The following is an 11,977-nucleotide window of genomic DNA, read 5'->3' on the forward strand; positions in this document are numbered from 1 at the left end:
ACGATGAGGAGACCAGGAAGATACTCAGAAAACTGTAACTGTGGACCTCAGATGAGAGGAGACGCTGCATGTTTAATTACAGATCTAAATGTTATAAAAAAGTAAAAGAGAGAAAGAAAATTCATTTTAAAATCAGTCAAAACCTTAGAAAATAAAGATAGCTCAGAGAAAACAGAACCAGAGCACGAAGATGAAAAATATGAAGGAAAAGACTTAAAAAAAGAGAGGAGCAGCTGTGGACCATCAGCATCTAAATTGCCATGGCCTGGGCGATGGGATGGGCAGGTGGCTCAGCTGAGGACATGCGTTCGAGAATAAAAGGAACCACGGAATGACTGGCATCGGGACTGAGCGAAGACTCCCCTTCAGACGCACGATCGTGACATTTTAGCCCACCGGATTTAAACAAAGCGCTCTAAAAGCTTCCAGCGATGGGAAAAGAAAAATATCGGGTGTCAGACTTGCATCATTTTATCGACTGCAATACCATGATCTTAACAAATGAAGGCGTAGTTTACAACATACTTCGACCTGCTGCACAGGTTAGATGCCCGCCGCGCCCTCTCTGCGCAGGTTCCCCGGGCCGAAGTCGAAGCGTCAGTCGGGGCTGTGATCCCGTCTGAGGCCAGGGCCCCTTCAAGGTTCACTGATTGCTGGGTGAATTCAGCCCTCGTGGTTATAGGACTGAAGTCCTCACTTTCCACCTGTCAACCAGACTGTCCCCCTGCCCTAGAGGCCACCCACGGTTATCTGCCTGTGGCCACCCCACCGCAGGGCAGTTCGCTCCTGCAAGGCCAGCAGGAGGGTATGTCATTCACCTCTCAGGCCTCTCTGAAGAGCATCACTCAAATAGGTCGGTTCCAGACAGGATGACGACCTTTGTGCTTAACTCAAAGCCAACTGACTAGAGACCTTAAAACATCTACAAAACCCCCTCCTTCCATATAATGTACTCTGATCATGGGGCGATCTCTATAAGCTTCACCAGCCTCTCTCGCATTCCAGGGGAGAGGATTTTACAGGGAGCGTCCACAGGGCGGGGTCTGGGGCGCCTTCTTAGAATTCTCCTGCTATACTGGCCAATAGGTTAATCAAAGTAGAATTAAATAAGTCTGAGAGATGCGCACTATTAAAATGATCACTCATATTCCCTTTCTTGAAAGCTCCTGAGGAGTACGTGGAAATCCAAAAAGACAACTCAGAGGATTCCGGGGGGAGAGTGCGGGAAAGGTGCAGACGAGGCGTGGAGTCCACACGAGGGGCGCTGGGCGATTCAGAGGGGCCGCGAGGGAAGCCGCAGCGAAAACGAAGTCCGCGTTATCTGCTGCCAGAGGAAAGACTCACGCGAAGAGTGTGGGCGTGAACTGATGGTAAGTGCATCATGAACTAAGTAAACAAACAAAAATAGTTCCAGGGAAAAAATTTAAGTACAGGGTAAGAAATATTCATTCGGCTTACTTTGTTATCACCTAATACTATCTATGTGGACACTGACTGCTCATTTACCTCCAAATTATAATTAGCTGAATTGTGAGCCTGGGAAAAAGGGGGTGTGCTGGCCTTTGTTTGGGCTTAATGATGAAAAACGTTTGAAGCTTTTCTTCCATTGTAGGAAATTTTAAACAATTTCCACAAATGAAAAGTCAGTAAACAGGAACCAAATGAGTTGTTGTAAAATAAGGAGATAGACTTCTAGTAGGAATGTAAATCAACATCTGTCTCCCTTCTTCCCCGGGAAGTTAATGAAAAACCAAAACTGTCACAAGTGCACATGCAGCAAAATGAGGAGACGCTCCAACCCCCAGGGCTTGCGTGAGAGGTAAGGGCTGCGGACGGGGGGGGGGGGACCAGGCGGGAGCTGCGGGGGGCACAGCTGAGCAGCCGTGGGGAGCGCGCATGAGACCGGCCGGGACGGCGCGTCTCAGGAGCGCCCGCACAGGAATGCTGGGAGACGGTCTCACCGTGAGATCGGAGCTCTGTACCTGTGTTTTCTAATGCCAGGGTAAAACCTGCGGTGAGCCGAGCTTGTACAAGACTCTCCCCAGGACACGACATGACTCTGAGATGCCGAGTGCACGCTGCTACAATAAAACCACCTGACACACTGTGTGTGTGTGTGCGCGTGTGCGCACGTGTGCAAGATAGCTTCAGTCTCTTGGAAGAGAGGAAAAGAGCGCCTTTGTGTTGACACCAGTCTGAGATGACGCCCGTTTTGATCCCTCGTGCCGCTCCTCTGAAACTCTTGCAAAGAGATGGTTCGGGAAAATCCTAATCACTCAGGGGTAAAGAAATTAGAATAACCTAGAACAGCACAGATACAAAAATAATGTAATAAATAGAGAAGAGAGTGATTAGTTATCAACAGGGCATTGAACAGAAAAAAACGTTGCCCGTGAACAAATGAAACTTATGGCTAGGTACGCTGCCATGACAAGGGCGTAGAAACCCCCATAAAACAGGGACGCCTTAAAAGGAGTCGGGAAACAGAAAGCCAAGCAGCAGAAAAGAGGCGATGTTACAATAGCCGGAAACGGTACGTGAACCGGAAATACTTGGGAAAAAAAGAAAACAAATGCAAGAAATGAAGAAAGTGGAAGCAGCACTTGAAAAGGCAGACGCCGCGGAGAGTAAGGGGTACAGAGGAGGGAAACGAGGCGCCCGGACGAAACGACACGACACACGGGGCACGTTAAAAACACCGGGGAGACAGAACGCCACAGTGCGAGGCGGAGACGCCCGCCAGGCCTGCTACGCAGACAGTCCCACAGCGCGCCCCACGTCAGAGGGGACCGTGACGTGACACGGTCCACGCGGGCATCCCCCAGTGACGCTGCGAGTCCCCAGAGGACAGAGGGCACACCGCAGGCAGGCGGGTGAATCCCCGAGGCGTGCAACAGAGCAAAATATCAGGCCCCACACTTCTAACAGAACTTTCGTTGATACAAGGGTGAAGACCAAAGAAAATATAGTATTATCTAACATTCTGTATAGAAAAATATAAGGAGAAGATAGGAAGAGGAGACGGGTTAATTTCATTATTGTTCTTAGTGGGAAATAATGGATCCTGCCTATAGAGATAAAGGATTTAGGGACGTGCACAGAGTTAAGTTTTCATTACAAAGGTAACCCTTAAAATGAACAGGCGAACCATCCAAAAAATCAGAAGAGGTAAATGCAGGAAACGCATCACATAGTAAAGGATTCCAGTTAGAAATAATGTGAAGAAAATAAGAATAAGATAGCTGTCATACCAATAAATGTAAATGGTTTAAATTCGTCTGTTAAAATAGTGTTAGACTGGATCATGGAACAAAACCCCGACTTTTGGCTACGCACATAGATACACCTGAGATAAAGTAAGTTTTCAAAGTTGAACTGAAAGCCACAGCAGGCAAGTCCAAGAGCAAAGGAGAAAAGGAGAGATAAAAATGTGAGAAAAAGTAGGAAGACAAAGCAAAAAAGGAGAGAAAGGTATTAAAATATCAGACATGGTAAAATTTAGGCTGTAATTAAGCAGATTTCAAATTTTTCCTGAACAGTAGTAGCCAGAATACTATGAAAGAAATTCAAGAATTTTTCTCTTCCCATCTTCTGCTTTTTTCTTGTTTATCAAATGTTTCTTTTTGAGAGTACAGTAAGTTTTAATTTTTAGAAGGCACATAATTAAATGTTGTTGGCAGATACATAATTGGCTGTTATAGCAAATGGGTCCCCATGGTAAGCGACTGGAGTCAGGGGGACAGTCGGGGCAAATCAAGATTCTGGCAGGAGAGCAGGTACACACATGCCAGCAGCGGGGTGCTGGGGGCACGGAAGCGTGACCCGCGCCAGCAGCGGGGTGCTGGGGAGACGGGAGCGTGACCCGCGCCAGCAGCGGGGTGCTGGGGAGACGGGAGCGTGACCCGCGCCAGCAGCGGGGTGCGGGGGAGACGGGAGCGTGACCCGCGCCAGCAGCGGGGTGCGGGGGGAGACGGGAGCGTGACCCGCGCCAGCAGCGGGGTGCGGGGGAGACGGGCGCGTGACCCGCGCCAGCAGCGGGGTGCGGGGGAGACGGGAGCGTGACCCGCGCCAGCAGCGGGGTGCGGGGGAGACGGGAGCGTGACCCGCGCCAGCAGCGGGGTGCTGGGGAGACGGGAGCGTGACCCGCGCCAGCAGCGGGGTGCTGGGGAGACGGGAGCGTGACCCGCGCCAGCAGCGGGGTGCGGGGGAGACGGGAGCGTGACCCGCGCCAGCAGCGGGGTGCGGGGGAGACGGGAGCGTGACCCGCGCCAGCAGCGGGGTGCGGGGGAGACGGGAGCGTGACCCGCGCCAGCAGCGGGGTGCCGGGGGCGACGGGAGCGTGACCCGCGCCAGCAGCGGGGTGCCGGGGGCGACGGGAGCGTGACCCGCGCCAGCAGCGGGGTGCCGGGGGCGACGGGAGCGTGACCCGCGCCAGCAGCGGGGTGCCGGGGCACGGGAGCGTGCTGGCGGTAGCTTGCTGGCTTGCTTTCCTACCTCAAGAGTGTCAACTGTGTGTGCTTAGGCGGTCGTGTGTGTGTGTGTGTATGTGTGTGCATGCACGTGTATGTGTGTGTGATATTTCCTTTTCATCGCAGAGAATTAAAACTCCAGATCATGGGGATTTTGAACTGTGTGTGATTATGCCTTGTTTCACCTGGGAAAGGGATAATTGGCAAACTTTCAACAAATTTTATTCAACATTTGCCAGGCACAGAGACACAGACTCATCATGTTCACCTGTAATAATTCACCAGGAAAGCAGACATTTAAGATGCTAGCCAATCAGTAATCAGTATTAACTGGCTCGCATCGCCTGACATCACAGAGTTCAGGTGAGAAGGGAAAGGCAGACTCTAGGCAGATGCTGATGCAGGAACAAACACCTGCACAGGTAAAGAGCACGCAGGAGGAGCCTGCAGGTGCGTCATGTGACCCACCCAGTTTTAAGGATCACAGCTACGCCAGCACAGGCCACCGAGGATGCCACGTCAGGGGGAAGCAGAGATGCCCGCAGGAAAAAGGCCGATCCGCAGAGGAAGCAGGTGCCCCCTGGGGAAGGCACCTGGAGAAGGTGCAGATTTTGGGCATCATTTTACCATGAATCTAAATAAGAACACATTTTTAAGACTTAGCTAGATTGGAGGAAAACATTCATTAAAAAGAAAAAAGAATGAATAAAAAAAAGAAAAGATTAAAACAAAATATTTATAAGATAGACATAACTTGCCTTATATTTTGAGACATATCCCTCTTTTCCTCATTTTTTCATGGATAGAAATTTGTCAATGGGGATGTCGTGATTTATTTGAGTAATACCTCAAAGTCTCTCGTTTTCATTAAAGAAATGCCCCGCAGGAGGTTTAGAATATGCATGTGCTGAAAAGGTTGCATGAAATTATTTCTCTGGCACCTGCTTCATGAGAAGTCTCTGGCGTCGCCCGTAGAAGCTGGCCTTGCGGACAGCCCAGGGCCACAGGGTTAACGCGTTTTGCCGAGTAGCTGCAGACTTAACGTGGAGATTTTCCCAGCATGCTGAGTCTGCTCACACTCGGGTAGGGACCTGCCACAAGCACCGCGCTGGGTCTCACACTCCTAGCGCACACAGCTGGCATCCACGTTACAAACGTGACAGGAAGTATAGGAAAACTGACTTGTAACCAAAAGCATCCATGCTTACGAAGTATTGGAAAAATGAGGGAAGACTGAAATCATTATGGCCACCATCATTTTCTACATCATAGATTCATTCTGCTGAAATTTCTTTCATTTTTAGTAGATTCAATAATATATTCTGGTAAATGGCAATGAAACAGTGCTCCTTATGGATTAAAAAAAATACTTCTTAAAAATCTATCTATCTATCTATCTATCTATCCATCCATCCTTTAGTTTTTTAGAGCAAATCGAGTGGGAGACAAAGAGGTTTCCCGTGTGCCCCCTGCTCCCACATGAGCACGAACCCCCACTATCGACACCACTCCCTAGAGAGGCACACGCTGTCCATCTCCAAGGCTGGCCCTATAGTAACACGTCACAATCAGCGAAAGCCCACAGTCTGCCTTAGGGTCCCTCTTGGTGCTGGACATTCTGTGGGTTTGGACCAATGTAGAACATGTGTCCACCATTACAGCGTCACGGCCCTAACCCCCTCTGTGCTCTGCCTGTTCATGCCCCACCACCTGACCCCTGACAGCCACTGTGGTCCTGTCGGTCCTGCTTGCCCAGAATGCCATGCGGCTGGAGTGACAGCATGTGCCCCTTCGGACCAGTCCCTTCACTGAGTCATGTGCATTTACGTTTCCTCCCTATATTTTCATGGCTTAAAATCTCCCATCTTTTTAGCACTAAATAAATTCCATTGTTCAGATGCATCAGTTTATTTAAGGTGAATACTGAGATTTACTGTGAGCACAAAGTGAAATATATATTTGTCAGAACTTCCCACTTTTCAGTTGGATGTTTGTATCGTACTTGACAATGATGCTGATATGGTATTGGTAGGGTCAGGAAATAAATACAAAATAGAGGCAGAAATTGAGAGAGAAGAACAGCAGGATTTCGAAACCACAAAGTAGAACTGGATAGGAATTAATTGCTCCTTCTCTTCCTTCTTTTATCACATAAAAATCTCCTCCACAAAATGAAGCTCACAAAACACCCAGTGTGGCTCTCTGAAACTCATTTTATCTTTTCCAAATGAAAAATAATCCTGATTACTTTTCTTCCCTTTCAGAACACTCTAAGTAATTTATTATTTTGTTTCTGAACTCACAGCTGTTGCGCCTTGTCTGGAAACCCATCAGAAATTTCTTATTGGATTTCCAAGAAGTCAGAGAATTACCATTACTTAATCTTCTAAATACCTCTGGCTATTTTTCTTTTCAGAATATGCCATGCTAATAAATAGCCAGCAATTCACTTGAAAATAAGTCTCTGATTACGAGGGTAGATTTACGCTGACCCAGTGAGTCACTTCTGAACCTCCGATACGGCAGCAGCTTCCTGTCTCGGCGGCACGCGCATCCCATCAGCGTCCTGTGGCTCGCCGAGCCCCCCACCCCCGCCCCCGAGACTCAGTTATGCCCACTGGATGGACAAGGTGCGTGTGAAAATGTTCACACAACACGTCGGGTCCACATCAAAGCGATTGGAGCTCCGAAGGCAAATCTTTAACTCACAACTATGGGATTTATATTAACAGCTAAAAGAATGAAACCAAACAAACAGTCCGCTGGTGGTGACCGCTGCAATGCAGACGGCTCGCACACGCGGGTCTGGAAACGCGCGCAGGTGCCGCTGTAAAGACACCGAGGTCTGAGAACTCGCTAGGGGAGCCGTAGGAGATGAAGACGCGAACCCGACAAGCCGGCGCTTCCTTTACCTTTTGCTGGGGATGCCGCCTGACAAGCTATCTCCTCTTACCAAGGACATGCACAGCGGCCGGCCTTGACCTTCCCGGGGGCTCTACCCAAGCCAACCTGGCGGTTCCTTCAGACAGGCGAAATGCAGTGTAGTTACACTCTGGCGTCTGCACCTCAAAGGCCCGTAGCCGGTGGCCCCTTGTGGAAGCATCACAGCCGCGACCAAACACGTTCCAGATGCAGCAAAGTACAGTATGTCTGAATCTAAGCTCCGGACAGACAATCCCGTTATGTCCCCGTAATACTACGTGAGCCGCTTACTAGTATCGATAGTGTTGAAACCTATTAAGTTTGCAATCCAATAAATCTCCCGAATCTTTTTCCTATGAACATTATTAAATTCTAGTCCAATCTGGCATACACTCGAGCAAGGGGTTTACTGGCCCCATATACAGGTCTCATATCTTCAAAAAGCTGATCGCGGTTTGAGGCCAAACGCTTACCTATGCTGTTTATTTCTGGTTCGGATTTTTGGACGCCAGTGCATTTTTCATTGCTCAACAGTTCAATAAGTTCGCTATCAATGTCTCCGTCAGAGCTGCTGACAGAAGTACCACGCAGATTGGGATAATTTTCAGTGAAGTAAGATCGAAGACAGAGTTCAGTGGCATGTCAATATAATACCTTCTCCAGCTAAACATCAGCCAATTCATCAATATTTTTAGGAAACTATTCAATCAGAGAGGGACCCACAGACTCATCTAAGTATCAGACAATATTTTATCACATAGCCCATCAGAAGATCATAAATTGCCCAATGTAGCTTATGCTAAGCAAACATTTAGCAATATTTACAGTATTACATTAAGTTGCCAATTAAAAAATAAAATCGGGTTATTATCTCGGCGTCATTTATTTCATTATTTTAAACATCGACTGAACTTTCACAAACTCGCAATTTAACATAATATTCTGGATTCTTCTCTTAGGAATTCAGATTCGCTCACAAGTTCATGGTGTCCGCAATCAGCCCTTTGCCTCTTCTTGAAAACGTACCCTGCCTCGGAAGACCGGATGCATCAGCAGCTTAACTCCCCGGAGGGTGCGGGGCAGTTTTAGGGCGCCCTCGCCCGTCAGTGCTCCGGTACTGATTACGGTGTTTGCTCTCAGCTTTCTGGTCTGGCGACCAGTGTCCTTAGACGAAAAGGCTGAAGCGCAAGGACCGAGCACATTTCTGCTGACGTATTAACATCACCTGCTTCTCTTGCGCAAGGCCCCCCATTCGCCCCCGTGTGCCCGCGTCTGCGTCTCCAGGGCCCCCGAGAGATGCGTCCTCCAAAAATCGCCGCGGACCTGTCTCCGTGGCCCTCCATTCCCAGCATTTGGGTCGACCTCTTGTGTGAAGACTTTCCATGTTTAAAAGTCTCCTGAGAAAATGCAAATTTTCTACTTCTTTGTGAAGAGAATATGTTCTAGATGTGTTCTAGAATAAGACAACTTCCTAAACTGTGCTGCGTGGGTCATCGGTGTTCTGAAAAATACTAAATAAATGGTGAGAAGAAAGTCAGTTTCTGTGTGTAAATGTATTTCGGAGTGTCCACTGGTCACTTTCTTCCCGCCGTCGCATCGTGAAGCAGCTGCTGTGTGGATGGCAGTGAGTGACAGACCCCGCGGCAGAGGGACCATGCACAGTGTCGCAGGGTGCCTGAGCATGACGCACACCCTCCAGAACGCTGCTGAGCACCCGTTAAGGGCACGCGAGGGAAGCGCCGCGTGGCGCCTCCAGCCCGCGGGCCCTCAGCAGGAATCGCTGGATCACGCGATCAGGATGATGTGGAGCGGCTCTTGCTAGACCCTGTGTTGGAGAAGGACATGAGAGCCGGGGGTGGGGGCGCGTGCCACTGTGGGCCTGACACGGAGAGGGGAGCCTGGGGGCTACGGGCATGTCAAAGCAGGAGAGAAAGGAGAAGCGAGGAAAACGCACCACCCCAAGGACAAATATAGTTGTGAAGGAGCTGCATTTTTTTGGTTGATCTAATGATAGGTCTAAAGGCCAAGGGTCCTTCTGGTCTCAGCGCCATGGGCAAGGCCAACCTTAATTTCAAACAAGACTGCAAATTAGGGTCTGAGCCAGACTGTCAGCCTATTTCATTATCTTGCCTGATTTCAAACCTCTGCTGAAATTAGCTTCATGGCTACAGAAAGTGGTCATGCTGGGTCAGCAGAAATATTTCTGCACTGAGTCTTACATGGAGACAAACCGAGGAGTCAATTTAGGAGAAAATAAAATAGACTTAAACTAGCTGTTGTGATAACCTGAATCAATTCATTGGGCCATTTAAGCAAGAAAGCAATTCTAAAATCTGGCTAAATTGAGCAAGTATTTTATTCATCAAAATAAATGTACACAAAATCCTATCTAAAGCAGATATAAGATGCTACTTTGGCTATTACGCATTGAATTAATCCCTAAATCTGGTTCTCTGGGACATCACGCCCTGTAGGCCCATCTCTTCACTATATCCTACCGGTCCCCTGCAGGAGGCTCTCTCGAAGAGGCGTGCATCATTTCGGGATGTTTGAGGATACTACATTTTCTATTAGAACTGCATCTCAGGAGGAGAGGACGGTTTATCTCTTTGTGTAGTTACCTAGACACTGAACGTACTTTATAAATCCAGAAAATAAACAAATATACCTACTTCAAAAACCATGGCTGTGATTTAAGGAATGACTGGTCTCATTCATCTTTCTTAAGTGAAGTTAATTTCTCTACAGCTAACAGAAATGAATCAAGTCAGATACTGTTGGAGGCGTACAGAATTTAGTTATTTGTCTACGCACACATTTGAAAGTTGAATATAATTTCAAGAAAAAAATAACACTAGTGAAACTTAATAATGGTCTTTCTCAGAAAGCTAAAGCAATTTTCCACTGCTAAAATACTGTTCTTCCTACATTCTACTTTCCAGGGATTTCAGTGAGTACAGAAAGCACAGGTAGCACAAGGACCCGTCCCCTGCGGGCCACGGGAACGTGGGTGTTAGGTGGGAGACAGTAGTTCCTGATGCACACCTACAGGCTCCCGACAGGGGTCGTATTCCCCTGGGTCCCAGCACGACTCCCAAGGAAAGAGGTGCAGTCAGTGGAGGCAGCGAACTCGGGGTGACATGCCCGGGGACAGAGAAGCGGAAATGCGCGCCCAGGGCTGCGGGGCCACCACGGCGTGGGTCAGGCAGGCCGCCCGCGCCGTGCAGCAAGCCTCAGGGGGCCGGCTCTGAACGAGGCGACTGCGCGTCAGATGCTGCGCATTTGGAGGTTAATAATACAAACAAAAACAAGGGTGCTGAACCGAGAGGCGACCCCCACGCCAAGCGCCGTGAGGCGACAGGCTGGGACGCGAGGGGCCGGCGCCTGGTCTGCGACAACCTGCACCGCGCGCCCCTGTCGCACACACCGCCGGCCACAGCGCAGGCCGCCACGTCCCGGCCACGCCCCGCAGCCCCGAGAGAACACGAACCGCCCCAAACCCCTGGGCTGCCCGCAGCTTCGCTCGCGCTCGCGTCAAGCACTGGGGGTGGCTCCCAGCCCCTCCGCCTGCTGTCGCCATGGAGAGAAGAACCAAAGAGCCCGCCGGTCGGCGCCACGGCCGGGCTGGGCACAGCCAGACGCGCGCGGCGCCTCACGCTGACCGTGGGGGACTCGGCGGCCTGCTCGATGCCGACCACGTGGGGAACGCAGGGGGAGGGACAGCAGCGCCACACCGCCGGCACCCGGCCAGGAGGGGCCTGTGGACAGACGGACGGACGTGGTGCTGGGGCCGCGCCCCCAGGGCCGTGTGAGGAGCGAGCGGCGCAGGTGAGCACGCTGGCCGCTGGCCGTCTACGTCTCCTGCCCCCGTCCGTGTTTGACAGCGACAGTGGGAAGCCTGGCTGCTCACGGGCGCCACCGTCGATTGCGATGGCTGCTGCCCTAAAATGACGTCACTGTGACATCGCGACATTCCTATAGAGCTAAATATATTAAATTATAAGTTTATTTGTTTGGGGACCAGATGCTTAAGTTACATTTGCATTTTTCAGGGAATTTTACTATATTTGCTTAATGATGAATTCGAAGTCACTTTTCACAGTTTGATTCTCACACATAAAAATACTGACAACACTGGGCTTATCCCTTTCCTCCACTGGCCTAATCTGACTCGTGCATGTGGTCTGTGCGCACGCTGCTCAGAGCAGGACCGAGCGCCATGGCAACCGCGCGGGCTGGCAGTGGGCAAGGGGCTGTCGCCGCTCACCAGCTGCCCAGTGTCGAAGTCTCACTTCCTTTCCTTCGCTCACCTCGCAGCTACCGACGGATCAAGGCAGATAAAGCAGTGAGAATCCAGAGCTCTGAGGTGCTTTACGAGGGAAGGGACTATTATGAGGAATAAAAGGGGTAATGGATCTCTCTTTTTTTTTTTTTTTGCCTTATAGCTAATTTGAGGAAAAATTTTAAAAGTTATCTAATATCTTCCCTTGACTTTGGGATATTTTCCTGAAATGAATTTTATAAAGATTATTTTTACCTGTTGTTTTCTGCATTATTCCATCGGTTCTAACAACGGAACTACTACT

The sequence above is a fragment of the Rousettus aegyptiacus genome, unplaced genomic scaffold, assembly GCF_014176215.1.
Source record: "Rousettus aegyptiacus isolate mRouAeg1 unplaced genomic scaffold, mRouAeg1.p scaffold_m13_p_15, whole genome shotgun sequence".
Lineage (NCBI taxonomy): Eukaryota > Metazoa > Chordata > Mammalia > Chiroptera > Pteropodidae > Rousettus > Rousettus aegyptiacus.